A 20,550-nucleotide genomic window follows, 5' to 3' on the forward strand; every position below is an offset into this window, starting at 1 on the left:
TTGCTCCTGCACTCCTGTGAGTGACCTTGCTGACTGGGTGAGGGTGACTTCAAGAATTGCTGGGTGTGCATACACAGTCTGTGGCAGCCAATATGTCCTGAAGTCCAAAAGTGGTGCTAGACCTCCCACATCTGACTGCAGATCACTGTTGCAGGAGGGAGGAGGGTAGATACAGAGACACTCTGCCTTTTTCCCTTTCCTCTTGCACTCTGGGTGGGATGTGGCCCTGCTGTTCTGAGGAATCCTGGCTAAACTCAAAAAGGCACAGTTCACAAAGCTTTCCCTCTCACAATATCAACAATGGTGCAGGCCCTGGTGTATTGTCTCACCTGGTTTGCCAGGGTGGGTAGGTGGGGTAATTAAGGATTTTATCACAGGGATAAATATGCAGTCCCCAATGATTTTAAGTCTGGCCTGCGGGGTTGGCATGGGTTGGAGCATCAACTTAGTCCCATGAGGCACTCCTCTCCCCTCATTCCATCATAGATACTGAGACACAAACTGCAATAGTGAAGCACTGACAGACAGCTGGTTCTGGGAACACCTTGGATTTCTGCATGGATGTTCACACTCACATGGATGATACACACACTGAGTAGAATTCTTGTTCCCTGTGAGAATGGGAGACCTGTGTTCTATGACTGTGGAAAATCTGTGACTTCATGATAGGGCATGATGTGTAGCTACATCTCTGAGCAATCTTTGTGTCTGGATTAAGAAACTCAGAACTCCCTGTGTGCTTGGGGTGTGTCATTGAAGAGGGATCTTTGCTCACACTGAGGACTGCACAGATCCTTTGTGTGGTTCATATATATGGCATGGAAGAGGTTTGTAACAACTGTGGTTTCATCTTGGTCATCAATCACATAAGCAGAGTGAAGGTGAGGCTATCATACCAGCTGAGGGGATCATGCCACCTCCTGCTGATGGCAGAGGAATTCTATCAAACCCAACTTGCATTCTCACCCCATGTTCAAGCACTGATCACTGATCACCCAGCTCCCATGCAGCACATGCCTCTGTATATTCACTGAATAAGCAGATACTCTACAGACACAGATGCATATTTCAATGACAGATGCCACCAGAGGGAAAAAAAGTGCTCCCACAAATGCCTAAAAATAAACATAGAAATACAAGATATGTCAGCACATAAAGCAATATGACCCTAAGATTCATTGCTAGAACCTGAAGATGAAGGAAATGATGAAATACATGAAAAGAAATAAAAAGAATGATTATAAGATTATTCAAAATCATAGAAAAGCAAATATATGACTTAAAGACATCCATGCATGATAGGGTGAAAATATTTCTGAGGGAAACAAAGATATTAAAGAGAAATCAAATTGAAATTTCAGAAACGAATAATTCAATAGATGCAATAAAGATACATAGATATCATTAACAGTAGACTTGTTGAGACAGAACAAAAATAAGGAATATCTGAGCTAGAAGACAAATATTTGGAAGTATCTCAGACCAAGAGAAAAAAGAAGAAAAAATAGAAAAACTGAAAATAGTGTTCACAATTTAGGTGATACTATCAATTGACCTAACGTATGTGCCTTAGGAGTTTCTGAAGATGTGGAAAGAGAATAGATTTCTAAGGTCTATTTAATTAATTAATAACAGAAATCTTTCTTAATTAACACAAATATGGAAAGCACATAGAAATCTGAATAGACAAAATCAGAAAAGATTTTAACCATGACACATCATAGTGAAATGTTTAAAAGTAAAATCTTGGGGTCAGCACTAGGGTCACTTGGTTAATCCTCTGCCTGTGTTGATGGCATCCCATATGGGTGCTGGGTTCTAGTCCCAGTTGCTTCTCTTCCAGTCCAGCTCTCTGCTGTGGCCCAGGAAGGCAGTGGAGCATGGCCCAAGTGCTTGGGACTCTGAACCCACATGTGAGACCAGGTGGAAGCACCTGGCTCCTGGCTTCGGTTCAGTGCACCGCTGGCCTTGGCAGCCATTTGGGGGGTGAACCAACAGGAGGAAGACCTGTCTCTCTGTCTCTCTCTCACAGTCTTACTCTATCTGTCAAATAAATTAAGAAAAAAGAAAAAGAAAAAAATAAGTAAAACCTAAAGATTCTAAATTATGTATGAGAAAAATGCCACATTACCTTCAATGTTATCCAATTCCACTGAGGCTAATTTATCATCAAAAACTCTACAACCTATGACTTAATAGAAAGATATAGCTTAAGTCCTAAAAGAAAAAAAATGAAAACTGTCAGCCTAGCATAGTGTACTCAGAAAACCTCTAATTTATAAATGAAGATGAAATAGATGTCACAAAGTAAACAAATTGAAAGAATCTGCCACCACTCCTCCAGGATTACAAATGATATTTACAGGCATCCTACACATGGAAACAGAGAAAGATAATAATCATCATTATGAAAGAACCTGAACTCAGAATTGTCCTAGAAAAAGTAAAAAGTAATTCCAAAGCAAACAATAAGAAACTTTATGGAAAATGCCAGGTCAAGTCATTATGTATAAATGAAAGCCTAAATTTAAATGGTCTAAATATTCCAATTAAAAGATGCAGACCGGCCGGCACCGTGGCTCAACAGGCTAATCCTCCGCCTTGCGGCGCCGGCACACCGGGTTCTAGTCCCGGTCGGGGCACCGATCCTGTCCCAGTTGCCCCTCTTCCAGGCCAGCTCTCTGCTGTGGCCAGGGAGTGCAATGGAGGATGGCCCAAGTCCTTGGGCCCTGCACCCCATGGGAGACCAGGATAAGCACCTGGCTCCTGCCATCGGAACAGCGCAGTGCACCAGCCGCAGCGTGCCTACCGCGGCGGCCATTGGAGGGTGAACCAACGGCAAAAGGAAGACCTTTCTCTCTGTCTCTCTCTCACTGTCCACTCTGCCTGTCAAAAAAAAAAAAAAAGATGCAGGCTGGATGAGTGGACAAAAAAGCAAAACTCATCTATTTTCTGCATAAAAAAAAAAAAAACTTCATCAACAAAGATAAAAAAAAAAAACTTCATCAACAAGTTGAAGAACAAGGACGGAAAATATATTCCATTCTAATGGGAAGCAAAAACAAGCAAGAGTGACCATCTAATATCAGACAAAATAGACATTCTATTCGAAAAGACAAATGAGAACATTATGTAATGATACTGGCATTCCATATGCGCACCAGTTGAAGTCCCTCTGGCTCCACTTCTGATCCAGCTCCCTGCTAATACACCTGGGAAGGCAGCAGAAGATGGCCCAAGTTCTTGGGCCCCTGAACCCATATGGGAGACCCAGGTGAAGCTTCTGGCTTCAGCTTGGCCCAGCCCCAGTTGTACTGGCCATCTGGGGGAGTGAATAGAGAATGAAAACTCTCTCTCTGTCTCTGTCTCTGTCACTCTGCCTTTAAAATAATGACAAAAAAGGAATTTAATTAACACATGGCCGTCAAGTTTTCCTTGGTCAGGGCCCTGCTGCTCACACTACCACAGTTGGGTCACTGGAGAACACAGACGAGTTTGGTTCAGGGCTCTGGGGTTGAGAGAGTCAGGATCTAGAGACTGCCCAGGTGGGGGTCTTCATGCTGCCCTGCAGTGTCCTGGGGCAGGAGAGCCAGCAAGACAGAACAAACCCCCAGGCTTAGAGCCTGATGCCCTGCTGTCAGCAGCATCAATCCTGCAATGATGGCTGCCACGAGTCCCACCTCTTCATTCTACTGTCCTGGGGTTGGCGGTTCCTGTTGCAGGGGACAATCCAGCCACAGCAGCCAGGCCTCCCTAAGATGCCCAGCTCCATGATGGCAGAGCTGGGGCTGTCACCTCCACTGACTCACTTCCAGGAAGAGGAAACACTCCAGGAATCATTATGGGTGGGTGAATGGATGAGGGGATGTGCTGGTGAGTGTGTGGTTGATGGATGGATGGGTGGATGAGTGGAAGGTCAGGGGGATGGGTGGGTAGGTGGCTGGAATGGCAGGTAGGTGGGTGGATGGGGGTAGATGAGGGGATGGGTTGGTGGGTGAATTCATTGATAGGTGGATAGATGAGTGAAAGGTTGGATGAATGGTGGTAGATAAGTGGGTGGGTGGATAGGTGGGTAGATGGGTAGGTGGGTAGAATGGCAGGTAGGTGGGTGGATGGGGGTAGATGAGGGTAGATGGATGAGTGGAAGGTTAGGTGGATGGGTGGGTGGGTGGATGGGTGGAATGGTAGGTAGGTGGGTGGATTAGGAATAGACGAGGGGATGGGTTGGTGGGTGGATGCATTGGTAGGTGGATGGATGAGTGGGTGAGAGCATGGACAGATGGATGAGGGAGTGCATGGGTGGATGTGTAAAGCGTGCTGCTGGCCGATATGCAGGTCAGACCTTGAACCGCAGCTCTGCCTGCAGAGCCTGTCTCCTCTCTGCTGCACCCTGTAGGGTTTCCATCTTGCCTCAGCTGGCACCCTTCGGATCCACAAATGAAAAAGGCTCTGGCTCACTGGAGGCTGCCAGAGCCTGGGCCCTGGCCTGAACACTCCTCATGATATCGTTGGCACAGTTCTTGGGGCGGGCAGCAGGGTGGTCTCCGTGGTGTGAGGGAGAGGGGCAGCAGTGCTCTATCTGCAGGAGCTGCTTCTCACCTGGCATCAGCCTAGGCCTGGGAGATCAGAGCCGGTGCCCAGTGAGCCTATGTCACACTCAGAGCAGGGTACCCAGAGGGCTCACCAGAACCACAGGTGAGCCTCCTCGGATGGGGCAGAGGGAAACCTGTCCAGCTTGTTGCAGCCGCTGGGTGACATCATGAAACACGGCCTTGGAATCTGTACCACTTGGGTGGCCCAAACGCCTTCCAAGGAAAACTAAATCTTACACAGTCCAAGTTTGGAATCACTTCTTGCAGACTGCGGAAGCAAACTGAAAATTGCTCCAGAAGAACTGGATTTTTACCCAGACTTTGGGATAGAGCAAAAATACAACTCTAAGGGAAATGAACATTTTGGAGTTAAAAATCACAGAGTGTACCAGAGACAGAGCACTGTGAAGGAGAGACAGAAAATGCTACCCCTAATAGAAACAGGCAAGATGTGAGATTCCAGAATTATCAAATACTCAGAGGTACATGTTTACAGACATAAATGACCATGGTGAGTACATGAATGAAACAGCCAACCAGCACTTCTAGAAAAGAAAAAATGTAACATGGATTCCCCCCCCACTTTTCATTTTAAATAATCATAGACTCATAGGAAAGTGCAAAGGTGATGGAGAGAGGGCCTGTGCACTTGCCACCTGGTTCCATCTAACAGTTATAGGTACCTAACTAGAAAAAATCACCCTCCTTGTAGCTGCTGCTGCTGCAGCCATAGGAGAATGGGAGGAGAACCCACAGTTTGATTGGTGGAGAACCAGGACACTGCCAGATGCAAAGCACTAATGTGGACATCAATGGATGGAGAAGCAATGGGGTCATGGCATGGATGAGAAAAACCCCGGGGTCCCCAGGTGCTCAGAAGCTGAGTCCACAGTTTGGTGCTGCTGACATCCCTGGGTGGTTCTCCTTTGTTCACTTGTTCACTGACACCACCAACTTTTCCCTCCCCAAAGCCAGGCCAGCTCACTGCGCTTTACTGCCCCTCCTGCCTCAAGCCCATTCTGAGCCCAGCCCTCTGGCCTCCGCACCTCCAGGTCCTGGGATCACCTTGGAAGGGGCAGCATGGCCCCACGTGCCCCTCAGACTCGCTGCCACTGAGCAGGTTTTCCAAGGCAGAAAGCAGTGATTTCCGCCCCCACCCCAATGCTTCTGTAACAGAGCTCTGACAGTGCTTCTTTTGAGAGAGGGAGTTTGTGTTCTCCCCAGTTCCACAGAAATGCCCTAGATACCATGACAGCACTGTGCCCAGCACTATGAGAGCCAGGGGCTGCCGTGTGGTGAGGGTGCACAGAGGCACCCTGAGACCACATGAGGCTGCACAGATGCCCCACTGAGCCTGTCACTTGGGTCTCCTGGTATTCACTCCCATCTGGTGAAACACCGTGAGGCAGAACCACACAGCTGAGCCTCTCCTGACCATCAGCAACTATGGCCGAGAAAATGGTGATCGCTCATCCAAGCCACCAAACCTTGCAGGTGACTGATGATGCACCAATGGACAACTGGGACTCCTGGAAGAGCCGCTGCCCACTCCACACATGTCCACAATCTCACTGCCCGCTTGACACCCTCTTCCTTTGATTTATTTTCCCTCTTTTGGTAGTTATCTCTTCTTTACTGAACTTGGCCACTTGCCTCTGAAGCCCAGTTGAAGTTGCTCTTGCTCCATGCAGCCACCCTGAAGTGCTAGCTGTTGACCTCATGCCCAACCTCATCTCTCACAGCACTCACCATCCCTCCCGCCCTGCTCATCTGGCACACAGCAGCAGAAGTCACTTTAATGATCATTGTGAAACTCCTCTTGGGGGCCGTGTCTTTTCTCACCATCCCCAGAGCCCAGTACTGAATGGGTTCAGTAACTCAGGGCTGCCACTGGTGCTGGGGAGGCTGGGGCACCATGCCCTTCACAAGGGTCCCCAGTGTCCATGGCAGGGCCAGTGCCTGGAGGCCATGGAGAAAGCAGGCAGGATGCAGAGAAGGCCATCCAGGTGACTGGAGGGAAGAAACGAAGGTCGTATGTCTCCAGGAAGAAGGCTAGAAAATACTCAGATGCTCCGAGAGAGACAAGGTCTAAAGACAAACTGTGCTATAGCACCAGCTTACATAATTTGCCCACACATCAGAACAGCAGAGAACACCTGTTAAAATACACTTTCCCAGGTCTTACAGCAGGCCTGGGAGGGAGCACACAATTCTGGATTTTGAGGAAACATCCCAGCTGATTTTTATGATAGGGAAAGTTTGGGAACAATTGCCACATGTAAAAAAGAAAATATATGGAATGTGGAACATGTGATGCCAAGCATGCATTCATCCATCTACCCATCTGCCATCCATCCAGCAACCTATCCACCTCTCTACTCATCTATTCATGGATCTGTCAGTCCATCCATCCATCAATCTACCCATTCATCCATCAATCTACCCATCCATTCATCAAGCATTTAATGAGCAGCAACTACATGTCAGACTCTGTGTTTAGTGGAGGAGAAGGAAGAGCAAAGAAAATGTTTAGCCTTTCAGAGTCTAAAGTCCAGCGGACAAGTCTGTAATGACTCAGTAACTGATCGTTAATTAGTAAGTGCCAGGAAGCAGTAAAGATCAAGGTTACTACAAGCATATACTTGGCCATACAGCACCTGGATCCCTCTCCTCCCTCACATGACCTAAATGCAGCCAGCCAAGCACTTCCACCAGGGAGTTCCACATCTGGAGAAGTGATAAAGGAGCAGGGACTATGAGAGGTAAGCACTCACTGTCAGTCTAGCGACCAGGGCTCCCCGCAGTGGTCATAATCTGCATTCATTATCAGTTGCTATAGAGCAAATTGCCGCAGACCTTTGTGACCCTCCAGTGTCTGTAGGTCATGAATGCAGGCATGGATTTGCTGCATCCTCTAGCTCAGGGTTTCTCACAAGGCTGCAACCAGGAGGCAGTAAGGGCTGCAGTCCCAGCTGAAGGCTCGGATGGAAAGAGATCAGCTTCCAAGCTCACTCATGTGCTTCTCAGCAGGATCTGGTCCCAACTGGGGTCTTGGTCACAGGGTTTGAGTTTCTTGCTGGATCTTGGCTGGAACCTCTTTCTGTTCTTTGCCATAGGAAGCTGACAACATGGCAGTTGCCTTCCATCAGAATAAACAAGCAGGAGGGTACAAGAGGCAAGGGAGATGGAAACCAGAGACTCGTTGTTATGAAGCACCAGAATTGCTGTTATTCTGTGAAGTACTACAGTCATTATGAGTGGGCCACCAGGCCAAGTATACATTCAGGTAAAGAAGACCCTAGTAGGTGTGAGCACCAGGAACTGGGAAACCTTGGGAGCCACCTCATAATTGGTCCAGTGAGTCCCTGACAGGTCCTGGGCATGGGCTTGGGCTATTTCTAGTATTTCCCACCCTTGATCCCAGTGCACTCTCCGAGATCCTCTCTTTAGCCTTCCAGGGGATTCCATGTGTGGCATGGTGTCTTTCCTTCTGAGTCCTCCCTTGGAGTCCATCACTGGGGACCAAGAATTTTGGCTGAGCAGAGGCTCTTCAGGCACAGCTGGGGATTCAGGGTCCCATCAGGCAAAAGGAGTGCAGGAGGTTGCAGTCAATTCAACCCATCATGGGTGCCAAGAGCCATACCCACAGCAGGTGCTCAGTAGATATGCACCTAATTGACAGGTCAATGTTGCTGGCCTAGGGGGCAGAGCTTGCTGCAGTTTAGGACAGACATCCAGAATCCATCCATTTGATCAAGCGGTATTTATTGAGCACCTACTAGGTATTCTAGATGTTCTAGAATGGTTTTAGATGTTGGGGACACAGCCCTCATTGTAGTTAATGGTGATAAAGATTTACAAAGAATAAAGAAATATATAATTTCATGTTACATACTAAATATTGGAAAGAAAAATAAAGCAGAAAGGGGAGGGGGTGGGTCCCACGATAGGCATGGGAGGGGTTCAGGCAGAGAAAGCCTCCCTGTTGGGCTGACTTTCCCTACATCTTGGAGACCAACACATGGAGGAAGATGAGTCCTGAGTCTCTGGGTCTGAGGGCTGTGCCACTGGAACTGTGTTGGGGAGAGGGGGTGATAGGTAGAGCACAGTGTGGCCCAAGAAGAAGGCTAAGCCCACTTCTCAGGAGAGCCCACAGGTAAAGATATGTGATGGTCAGCTGAGGGGCTGTCCTCTGGCGGTAACAGGAACAAGATGATGAAGGTGCTGATGGTGAATATGATGGTAATGAGTGGTGATGGTGATGATGATGGTGATGGCAATGATGGTGGTGGTAGTGATAATGGTGATGATGTTAGTAATAATGTTGATGGTGGTGATGATGGTGGTGATGGTAGTGATAATGTTGATGATGGTGGTGGTGGTGATAGTGGTGGTGATGGTATTGATGAGGATGATGATAGTGATGATAATGATGGTGATGATGAAGGTGTTGATGATGGCAGTGGTGGTGATGATGATGGTGATGATGGTGATAATGATGGTAGTGGTATTGATGGTGATGAAGGTGTTTATGATGGTAGTGGTGGTGATGATGATGATGATGATGGTGGTGATGAAGGTGATGATGGTAGTGGTGGTGATGACGATGATCATGATGGTGGTGATCATGACGATGATGGTGATGATGATGGTAGTGGTGATGATGGTGATTATGATGATGGTGTTTATGATGGCAGTGGTGGTGATGATGATGATGGTGATGATGGCGGTGATGAAGGTGATGATGGTAGTGGTGACGATGATGGTGATGATGGTGGTGATCATGATGATGATGGTGATGATGATAGTGGTGGTGATGATAATGACAATGAACTCAATTAATTACTGCATGTGTTACACATGTTGCAAAGCCTCATTCAATGCTCACAGTAACCTTGCAGTTTAGGTGCTAAATCTAGAAAGAGGAGCAACTTGCTCAGCATCTTCCAGTAGGAGGCAAGGGGAGATCCTAACCTGGCCTCATCAGCATCCAGTCTCAGCCCCAGAAACACATGGGCAGGGGAAGGGTAGGGGAACAGATTTCTGGCCTGAGCACTGGGAAGCTTCTGCAGCAGAGGACTCCAGGCTGGCCCTGCTCGGCAACACCAGCTTTCAAGCCTGTGAGGAGGAGCAGCTGGCCTCGCAGCCATGGAAGATGAATACACAGCTTCACTGGGCATGAGAAAGGCAGAGCTGTGACCACGGGCAACAAGAGGCCAAGGCTACAGCAAGCATCCCAGGAGCTCTGCCATCAACTGGCAGTGACTGATCTGGCTTTGTCTGTAGCTCTAACAGACCTTTCATATTGGCAGTAATGAAACAAGTTGAAAATTTAAACCAATGAAAAAGGAATATCACCAAGTAAACTGACAATTAATGACAACAAACAAGGCCTTTTGCCTCTGACCATAGTAGTAATAGGGACTCAATTTACACACACACACCTGACCTTCTACAACTAAAAAAAAAACAGGCAATAATCATAGTAAATCATGGCTTTACTGGGCAACAGGAGCATGGTGCAGTGATCTCTAAGAGGAAGGAGAGAAGTAAGGGGGCCCTGGGGTGCCAGCTTACTTCCAAATGAGAGTTTCCAGGTCACAGGACAGAGGGGAGCTCAGGCAGAAAGCAGGGCTCCCCTCAAGCTGCAGGCAGAGCTGAGAACACACAGACCTGGGAGAATCTAGCAGGAGCAAGACAGAGCAGCAGGGTGTCAGAGGCTGAAGGTTAGCCAGAGTGGGTGCTGCAGAGCTGTGCTCTCAAGGAGAGGCTGGGCTCAGACCAGCCCAGGCATGCGAGGGAGCTCCTAAAGCTTTGGGGAGGAACTACTGGGAATGGTTTCCAACTCTTAGAGGACCTGCTGTGGTTGACATTCACCCCAGCCAGGCAGGGGACCTCCCATAGCCCACAGTACTGAAGAGGCTGCTTGAAGCAGGCTTTGTCAGTGGGCTTGACCAAAGGATGCTCTGTTCCCACCTGACAAAGCAGAATAGCCTCAAAACTACCAAACCGTGGGGCTGGTGTTGTGGTGCAGTGGTTGAAGCTGCTGCCCACAACTCCAGCATCTCATAGAGGCTCCAGGTCCTGTTCCTGCTGCTCCACTTCCATTCCAGCTCACTGCTAATGGCCTGGGAAGGCAGGGAAAGATGGCCCAAGTATTTTGGCCACTGCCACCCACATGGAAAACCTGGATGAAGTCACTGGTTCCTGGCTTTGGTCTGGCCCATCCTTGGCCATTGCAGCCATCTAGAGAGTGACTGATGGATGGAAGATTTGTCTCTAGGTCTGTCTGTGCAACTCTTTCAAATAAATACAAATCTTTACTAAAAAAAAATACATCAAAATCTGCCCTGGGAGCATGACTGCATCTCACACAAAGTTCAAAAACAGCTATGGAACATGAAAGAAATCCATTACCCAACATGAGATGCACAATAATCTTTTTAATTATCAGCCATGCACAGAAACAAGAAAATGTGAATGTGACCCAGAATGGATGGACTGGAACAGACCCAGACAGGATGAAGGTGCTGAAGTGAGTGGCAGGACACTAGTGCAGCCAGTGAGCAAGCCCTGTGTGTGCTGGGGAAGGCATGGGAAGAACAGGCACTCGGGGGGAGCTCCTCTGTCAGGGATGACAGGGGCCAAATCAGACATCGAGATATGAAAAGTGCAATGCCTGGGATGTGGATGGGTCTAGCAGCCAATCAGGGAAGCAGAGCAGAATACGAACATTACAGAGCTCTGTGAACAGCAGAAAAGGTACAGAAACCCCAAAATGTGATTCAGTGGGGAGAGAGAAGGAGAGAAGGAGGAGGAGGAAGAAAGGCAGCTAAAATTCATTCAAAGAAGTATTGTTCAAACATTTCTGAAAATGATAAAAAAAAACTAATAATGCACAGGCAAGAAACTTGATCAGTGCAAGTACAGGGAACATTATAAAACTAGGCTATGACCTTCAAGTCTCAGCCCTGTTCCTGGTTCCAGCTTCCTGCTAATGTCCACACAGGTAAGCAGCAGGTGATGGCTTAGAAAGCTGGGTCCCTGCCATGCATGAGAGAGACCTGGATGGAGGTCCTCGCTTCCAGCTTCTCCTTGTCTCAGTCCCAACTACATGGGCATTTGAGCAGTGAACCAGTGGATGTGAGTCTCTGTCTCTCTGCTTAAAAAAAAGTAGCCAGAGAGAAAGCAGAGGTTATGGAAATGAGAGGAAGAACAGAAGACTTTTCACTGGAAACACTGAAAGCCAGAAGGAAGTGGAATCATATTTTTAAGGAACTGAAAGGAAAAAGCTGTCAACCCAGAATTCTGCACAACAGGGAAATGACTTTCAAAGGTGAAAGTGAGTGAACAACAGGGGTTGGTGAAGACCAGGAGATGGCTGAGTCTCAAACACTGCTGGTGAGGCTGTACCATGGGGCAGCTGCTGTACATAGGAGCCTGGCAGTCTCTCAGAACTTCTGCTGGACCTGGCAACTCCACAGCGGGGCAGAAGACAGCCCAAGGTAACTTGAGAAACATTTCCTTGGGAAACTTGCACATGAATTGTGTCCAGAACAGCTGAAGCATTGAAACCCTAATCCCCAGCAGCAGGGGAATGGACAGCACATCCAGTCATATGGTGGAATATGACTCAGCCCTCAGAAAGACCGAGTCACAGTCAGCTGCAACACGGCGGATGACAACAGCAAGGCAGTAGGGCCACACAGCATGTGAGTCCAATGACAGGAAGTGCCAAGAACAGGCAGGACCATAGACAGTGGGCAGAGCTGGGGCTTCCCAGGCTTGGGGAATGAGTTGAGGCGGCCCAAGTGGCTGGAGAGCAGGCATGGCTGTGAGGTTTTCTTATGCAGGTCACAAAATAAAATCTCTTTAAGGCTATCTCTTTAAGGCTATCATCAGCTATTTATAGCAAAAATAATTGAATGTGAGGTTTATAATGTAAGTAGAAATATAGTGCGTGGCAGCCTACTGGACAAAAGAGCACAGAGAGAAGCTGGAGTTCTTGTTTAGACTTCTTACACCTCCAGAGTAGCTGTAGTGTCCCACGTGGGACCCCAATGGCAGAGTCGTCACCTGCAGGTATAGGATGCAAACCCTAAAGCAAAAGCTAAAAATTGTGATATGTAATGGGGCAGCAAAGGATAGGAAAGACAGTCATAGAAAACAATCAACAGGTCCCCCCCCCCAAAAAAAAAAAACAGGAAGAAGAAGAGATAAAATGAACAAAGACCAGCATGGACAAGGAGAAAGCACCAGGAAGTTGCTGGATTTAAATCAAATTGTATTAGCAATCATGTTGCATTTGCACAGTGTTAATTCCCCAGTGAAAAGGCACACAGGAGAGAAAAGCAAGACCCAGATATGTGCTGTGTGCAATAAATCCACTTTGTGGTTTTTGTTATTGTTGTCTTTAAAGATTTAATTTATTTATTTGAAAGGCAGGAGAGAGAGAGAGACAGAGACAGAGAGACAGAGACAGAGATACAGAGACAGAGACAGAGAGAATTGATCCTCCATTCACTGGTTCACTTCCAAAATGGCTGAAACAGGCTAGGCTGATGCCAGGAGCCAGGAACTCCATCAGGGTCTCCCACATTGATGCAGGGGTCCCAAGCACCTGGGCCATTCTTGACTGCTTTCCCTGGATGCTGGATCAAAGGTACAGCAGGGGCTGGTGCTGTGGCGCAGTGGGTTAAAGTCCTGGGCTGAAGCTCTGACATCCTATATGTGTGCCGGGTTCTAGTCCCAGCTGCTCTTCTTCCAATCCAGCTCTCTGATATGGCCTGGGAAAGCAGTAGAAGGTGGTCCAAGTCCTTGGTCCCTTGCACCCACGTGGGAGATCTGGAAGAAGCTCCTGGCTCTTGGCTTCAGACCGGTGCAGTTCTGGCCATTGCAGCCATCTGGGGCATGAACCAGTGGATGGAAGACTTCTCTCTCTGTCTCTACCTCTCTCTGTAACTCTGTCTTTCAAATCAATAAAATAAATCTTAAAAAAAAAAGAGGTACAGCAGCTGGAACTCGAACCTGGGCTCTGATATGAATGCAGGCATCAGAGGTGGCAGCTTAACAAGCTGTACCACAATGCTGACCCCTTAACCCACTTGGAATCTAGACACAAATTGATTTTAAGGGAAGGGATGGGATTCTTCATTGTGTGATATCTGAACAAAGCTGGGGTGTCGCAACACTTCTGGGGGACAGGTCCTTGGGGCATTCATAGACTGTCGGTCTGTGGGCCCCAGCACGAGGCTGAGGAGCTGGCAGTGGTGGGTCCCAGGAGGGTTTGTGGTACAGCCCATGCATGCCCGGGGATGGTGCTGTGGGCTGGAGATGAGACTCTTGGAGGAGGGCCACTGGGCATGGGTGGTCCCTGGGGGACTGGACAGCAAAGGGGAAACATGAGCCAGAGGCCCTGAGAGAGACAGCCATGCATGAAGCTGGGGGAGAGGATGGCGTGAGGAGAGTCTGGTTGGGGAGGGGGGTGGTGCACTGACTCTAGGAACCTGCGCTACGCACCTGCTGGGTGACAGCCCTGAGTGGCTGACTCTGGGACAATTCAGAGAAGAGGGCTCACAGCACGGCCTCCAGGATGCTGAACCAGGTCTGTGCAGTCCCCACCTGCCGCGGGAGCCTCTAGAAAGCAGCGCTTCCCACGCCCCCTCCCCTGCCGCCTTGAGAGGCTTGCAGGGAGTATCTCAGTCTCTGCACACACCCCTCCCTGGATGCTGAGAAGCTGTGGGGATCCAGGGGAGAAATGACCAGTGGGCAGGTGTGGGGAGGAGACTCAGACAGGCAGAGCTGCAGCACCCATGTGCCTGCCAGTGAGTCCCTGACTCAGCCTCTCCCTCTGTGGCTGATGTGGGGGCTCCCCTTGCCAGTTGCCAATGCTCCGGGTGCTCAGTGCCACAGGGAGAACATTAAAATCAGCAGGGGCCGGTGCTGTGGCATAGTGGGTTAAAGCCCTGTCCTTAAGTGCTGGCATCCCATGTAGGTGCTGGTTCTAGTCCTGGCTGCTCCTCTTCCAGTCCAGCTCTCTGCTATGGTCTGGAAAAGCAGTGAAAGATGACCCAAGTGCCTGGGCCCCTGCACCCATGTGGGAGACCCAGAGGAAGCTCCTGGCTCCTGGCTTTGGCTCAGTGCAGCTCTGGACATTGCAGCTAGCTGTGGAGTGAACCAGCGGATGGAAGACATCTCTCTCTCTCGTCTCTCTCTCTCTCTCTCTCTCTCTCTCAAATAAGTAAAATAAATCTTAAAAAAAAAACATGGCAGCAGAAGGAGCTCCAGGAGGCCTGCCTAGGAAATGCCTCCTCCTTCCCCAGTGAGGCAGCAGGGCTATCGTGCCCATTACACACATGAGGAAAATGGAGGCTGTTATCGGGCAGCGGGATCTGAACCCCCGCCCAGCCTGCACCTTCAGAATATCTGGTGCCAGGAGGTGCTCCAAGCATCGCTGGGACAGTCAAGGTGACCAGTCAAACCTGAGTTAACTTCAGCATGTGGAGTTTCAACATAAATTCTCACGGCACTGGGTCATAACCAACAGAAGCAAACTGGAACCCAAGAGTCCGTGGAAGGAACGGATGCAGGGAAGGGGAGGGTCTCCTTGCGGGGTGGGGGGGTGGGATCTGCCAGTTGGTGACTTTCGAAGTGCAGGTGGGACCAGAACAGCATGGCTCGGCACAGCAGCCCCTGGTTTCTGCCGCTTCCTGCCTGGATATTTCCTAAAGCGATGATGCGACAGCACACCCATGCAACCACCCTGCAGGAGCCGGCCCACACGTCGTCCTAAAGCAGGCGCTGTGCTGCGGGGGAACCCTGGGCCTTACTGCAGGCCCCATGGTGGGCGGGGCTGAACCCTGAGCAGGCAGCCTGGGGGCGGGGCCAAGCCAGGAGGGGGAGTGGTGGTGGGCGGGCCGAGCCAGGAGCTGGGAGGCAGTGGGCGGGGCAGGGCCTTGGCTCCCCATTGCCCGGCGCCCTGGAAGCACCTGCAACTTGGTGATGCTCTGAGCTCACAGTGAGTTCTCTGGGACGGACTCCTTCAAGGAGTGCCTGCACTTCATTCAGGCAAACGTCATCAAAACTCAAACTTCATGGGTGGGAATCTGGCGTGGAAAGACGGGCCGGTAATCCCAGAGTCTTCACCCACGAAGGTGACCTAGTGGGGAAGCCACCGCCCCAAGTGAGCAAAGTGAACGCGAGAAGGGACCCGACAACCAGCAATCGCGTGCATCCGTTCCGTGGTGTCCCCACCCCAAGCGGCCAGCCTGGACCCCCGAATGCAGAGACAGCGTAGAGGGATCGGGTGCCTGTGACCGCCGTGCTGGGGACACGCAGCTCTGCGGAAGACGCAGTGGCTGTTCCAGAACACAGAGGGGCTCTGTGCAGCCGGGACAGGAGCCCAGGCTCTCAGAGGTGATGCTGAGGGTGCTGGGTGGAGAACACGTGTGCTCTGAGGACCAGGGAGCTACAAGGAACTGGCGCGAACTGCAATGTGGGTGCCTGTGGCGGTGTGGCCTGTCCTTGTTCCTGGAAACACGCAGAGACCTGGATCCCCTTCCTCAGGTAGGTGTGGGTGCAGCCCTGGCGCAGCACACACCCCCCCCCCCCACTCCCGGAGACAGCCCCAAGGTCAGCGGCCGTAGATACCTCGGGGAAGGCCTGGACGGGCTCCACAGACCGCGGCTGGAGCCGCTTCTGCTGGGCCACCAGCAAGGCCGAGCTCACCGCCCGTGTTGGGTGGGGACGCCACTGCTGTGACCCACACTCGGTCCCAAGACAGGGCTGACCTGTGCCCTGACCCCAGGTTCTCAGGCCTCTGAGTCCTTGTCTTCCCAGGCCAGGCCTTGCGGTGACGGCGCACCCTTGTGTCCAGAGAGAAGTGCAGCTCATCACCCCACCCCCACCCCAGAATTCATCCTCGTTCCACCAGCCAGCCTATCACCCCTGTTCATTTCATCTTCATTTTATTCTCGCATTTGCTCACTTGTTCTTTCAGGCACTCACTGCATACCGGGTACCGACCTGACCCTTGGAAGCCCAAGGACGCGTTGCTCCCAAGCTTTAGCCTCCAGGACTACTCAGTCCAGTGGAGGAACAAGTAGGTGCTGTGCTTCCTGGAGGAAAGGCACCACAGATTATCAAGGAAGGCTTCCAGGAGGAGGTGACCCCTTTGGTCTCTTTCGGCTTTCTGATGCTGCCAGCCTTCAGTTCCCCAAAGCTCTTCCTGTCTGCCCTGTGACTGGGGCACTCTCATCCTCTCCTTCATAACCAAGCCATGACTGTGGTGATGGCATTGGCCCATCAGTGGGGGCAGAGTCCTGACAGCCCAGTCACCTCTGAGGGTCCACCCCAAGCACAATCATGGCAAACTACAGTCTTGGAGGGATGTTCTATCTCCCCTCTGTGGGATGCTGCAGCACTTGGGTGCTGGGATGTCCCCTAACTGTGAAGTCCCACTGCTCTGCCCTTGGGGATGCTTGGTGGACATGTGCTGCCTGCAGGACACAGCCTCCCATGTCAGCTCCTCTGTGGGTCCAAAGGCACCACGACTCTCATTCCCCACACTCATTGACCTTTGGCTGGAATCTGCCTGTGCCACTTCCAGGGACACAGAGCTGGCCACTAGGGGCAGTGGTGAACCTCTTCCTGGAGCCATGATGGGCCAGACGTGGCTCCTCCCATGGCTCCTCAGGGGGGTCCACCTGGTGGCCAGTGCAGCTTCAGAAGGCTGAGCCCCTGACCCAATGGCCAGGCCCTGGCCTCCCTCCTGCTCCCCCACCCCTCCAAGCTTACCCCTCCTCCTCTTCGTTCTTCCCCTGGAACCTCCTGGCTGGTTCCGCTCCATCAGGAATCTTCAGCTGACCACCACTTCCTGGGTAGCCTTGCCCCACCCCATCCCCCCACAGGGTTCTGAGCAGACCCTGCACCCTGTACCACTGCTGTGCTTGCTGCTGGAGACTGGATGTCTTGCAGAGACAGTAGGTCCCCACGTCCAGACACTGCCTGGTCCACGCAAGTGTCCCACGAATTCTGGGGCCTGAACACCCTGAGCACAGGAGCTCAGCAAACACTTGACCTTCCCCACCCACCCCTCACCCTTCTCCCTGCTGCCACTCTCATGGCCGGGGACTCTGCTGGGGCTGGTATCCTGCAATGCAGTCATCTTTCCACCCACACTTCTGCTCAGGCCCCATCTCAGCAGTGTGGGCACCACCATTACCATGACGACCACTGTGTGATGGACATGATGAGCCTGTCCATCAGCAGTGTAATGCTACGAGTCCCCCAGCATCCCAAGGTCTTGCTCATGTCTAGGTTAGAGGTGGGGGATAGAAGCAGGGCCAGAGCAGTGCCTTGTCCAGGCTCCCTTGGCTCCAAAGCCCAGCCTCAGGGTGCACAGGCGGCATCAGCAGGCATGGTGAGCACACAGCTGGGACTCGGTGGGTCTGGTCAGGGCCTGGGAATCTGCATTTCTGACACGTTCCTGGGTTAGGCAGCTGCTGCTGGCCCCATACCACAAGAACCACAAATTGTGCCACACACCTGTGAGCAGCCCAGACATCTGTCTGTGGTTCCTGGTGGCCCCTGCTCTGCCACAGCCTCTGGGTCTGCAGTCCAGAGCCTCACAGGGAGATTCGCCTGGCCCAGTAGTGTTGTGGTTCAGCCTGGGCTGGGCAGTCCACTCAGCAAGCTCCCTCCAAGCCAGTTCCCAGTGCCCTGTGTGAATCTGACTCCACCCTCACCAAGTTAATTATCTGACCTTGAAGGCCCCACGCGAGGTCTCAGCTCACGCAGCCAATGCACATGATAAATATAGGGCCTGGGCCCGTTCCCATATGGTCTCCTGTCACTGTTTTAATAACCATGGACGAGTCTTGGGAACCAATTACTAAACTAGGACAGTCTTTTTTTATTTTTATTTTTCTAAAGCAACTTAGTTTCCAACTCCAAAATCTTGGGGGCCAGTCTGGGAGGGTTTTGCCACAGCTCCCCTGGCACGAGTCCTGCTCAGAACCTGCAGCTCTTCTCCTAAATACGGGCCCAGTCACTTCCTGCTCCCACCCCTGCCATCCCTCACCCTCCACCAATGTCCTCACCACAACTGTCACCATCGGACTTGAACTGGGCTGTGGCATTGGGAGTCCTTGGCCTTCGTCCCTGCTCCCCATGTGTGCTTAGCCTCCAGGGTGCCTGAGACCACTGGCTGGGCCTGGGGATCCTAGGGGAACCTGGGGACTGCTGGGGTCAGAGTTCTGGGAGATCATAGGCCAGGCAGCTGCAGGCCAGGCCTCATAAGGACACTCTTGGGTCTCAGGGCTAGAGGTCCACTGTCTGACTTCTCTGCCTTCCTGGCAATTTCCTGAGTCGGGGCCCAACCTGGCTGAGGCACGATGTGTCCGCTTAACATCAGATGACACAGAGCTGTCACAGGCTCCAGCCCAGGTCAGTGGCAGGCACAGGGTGGGCAGAAGGGGCCTCCGAACGTGCACCCTGGATTGTCTGCCCTCTTCCCTCCCATGTGGGGTGAAGCAGGACTTCCTGTGAGGCCAGCCTGGGCCAGCCTGGCCAGCTCTTCCCCTTGCTCCCTTGCTCCATTGGCTCCCTGCTGCTTGTCATGCATGGTGGCATTAGCACAGCACTGCCTGCCCCTGATTCAGGTCCTCAGAGGATGGCCTTCCACCCCTGCCCCCCGACATAGGTGCAAATCCTGGGTCTGGGCTGCCTAGCCTGTGACCCTGGCCCAGACACCTCCTGCCTGGGCCTCAGCTTCCTCACCTGCAGAGTGCAAGGTGCAGGTGTGATGGTGACTGTGGTAGGTTAAATGCAGTGTGGCTGTGCGATGCCTTCTGCTGGGCATGTGTCATTGGGGGGTGTCTTAGACATTCCCCTAGGGGCAGCACTTCCTGTGTGTCTATCAAATCCCTCTTACAAAAATGAAAAGGGCAGGAAAGCTCAGCCAGGTCTGGCCGTTGTCCACCATTGTATCCCCAGTGAGGGTGTGACAGCTGGAGTGACTCACAGCATCAAAGGGGCCATGTGGCCATGGTGGGGTCAGCCTGGGAACCAGGCACCCAGTGAAGATGCTGAGTGTGAAGACAGGTATCCCGGGACACCATGAGGCATCCTAGCTGAGTTACACATGGCCATAACTACAATGAGATCTCTCTAGGTCTCTTCACATCTGCATTCCGTCCTCTCTACAGGTGAGGAAGCCGACACCTGAGGAGGGGAGGCCACTGGTCCAAAGTGACAGGCAGGGCAGCCCAAGGCAGATACAAGATCTGCACCCAGGTTCCCTGCTCCCTGCGCCCATGCCCCATGCCAACCAATCACCACAGACCCCGGAGCTCCAGGCCTCCCTAGAGGACTGCACACTTTTGGCCGGTCCTGCCAAGACAGCCACAGGTGGAACTCGAGATTCAACAAGTCTGCAACAGGCTGATTTTCAAGTGCAGCCTGCTAATGGCATTAGGAATGCCCACATGGCCCTCAGCAGGACAAGCTCCCCACTGCTGCTATACATGCTCTCGGATTTTAAGAGAAGAAAAATGGGGGAGAGGGGCAGAAAAACCCACCAGGAGCAGAGCAAGGCAACCTCTGCTCCCACCCCCACTGCCTCCCTCTCCCTCTCTCTGAAGCAGTTTCACTGTCACCAGCCTTCTCTCCTTCCCAGGGTCCTCATCCCTTCCTTTCAATTGTTAAAACTCTCTGGGCTGTGGCTCAGCAGGTCAAGCCCACCCCTGCATCACAGATGCAGTTCCAGTCCTGTCTGCTGCACTTCGACCCAGCTGCCCCCTAATGCCCTGGGAAAGCAGTGGAAGTTGGTCCAGGTCCTTGAGCCCCTGCACCCACATGGGAGACCCAGATGAAGCTCTGGCTGTTGGCTTTGACCTGGTCCAGGCCCAGCTGTTGTGGCCATTTGGGTAACGAACCATCGGATGGAATATATATATAT

The sequence above is a fragment of the Lepus europaeus genome, chromosome Y (genome assembly GCF_033115175.1).
Source record: "Lepus europaeus isolate LE1 chromosome Y, mLepTim1.pri, whole genome shotgun sequence".
Taxonomy (NCBI): domain Eukaryota; kingdom Metazoa; phylum Chordata; class Mammalia; order Lagomorpha; family Leporidae; genus Lepus; species Lepus europaeus.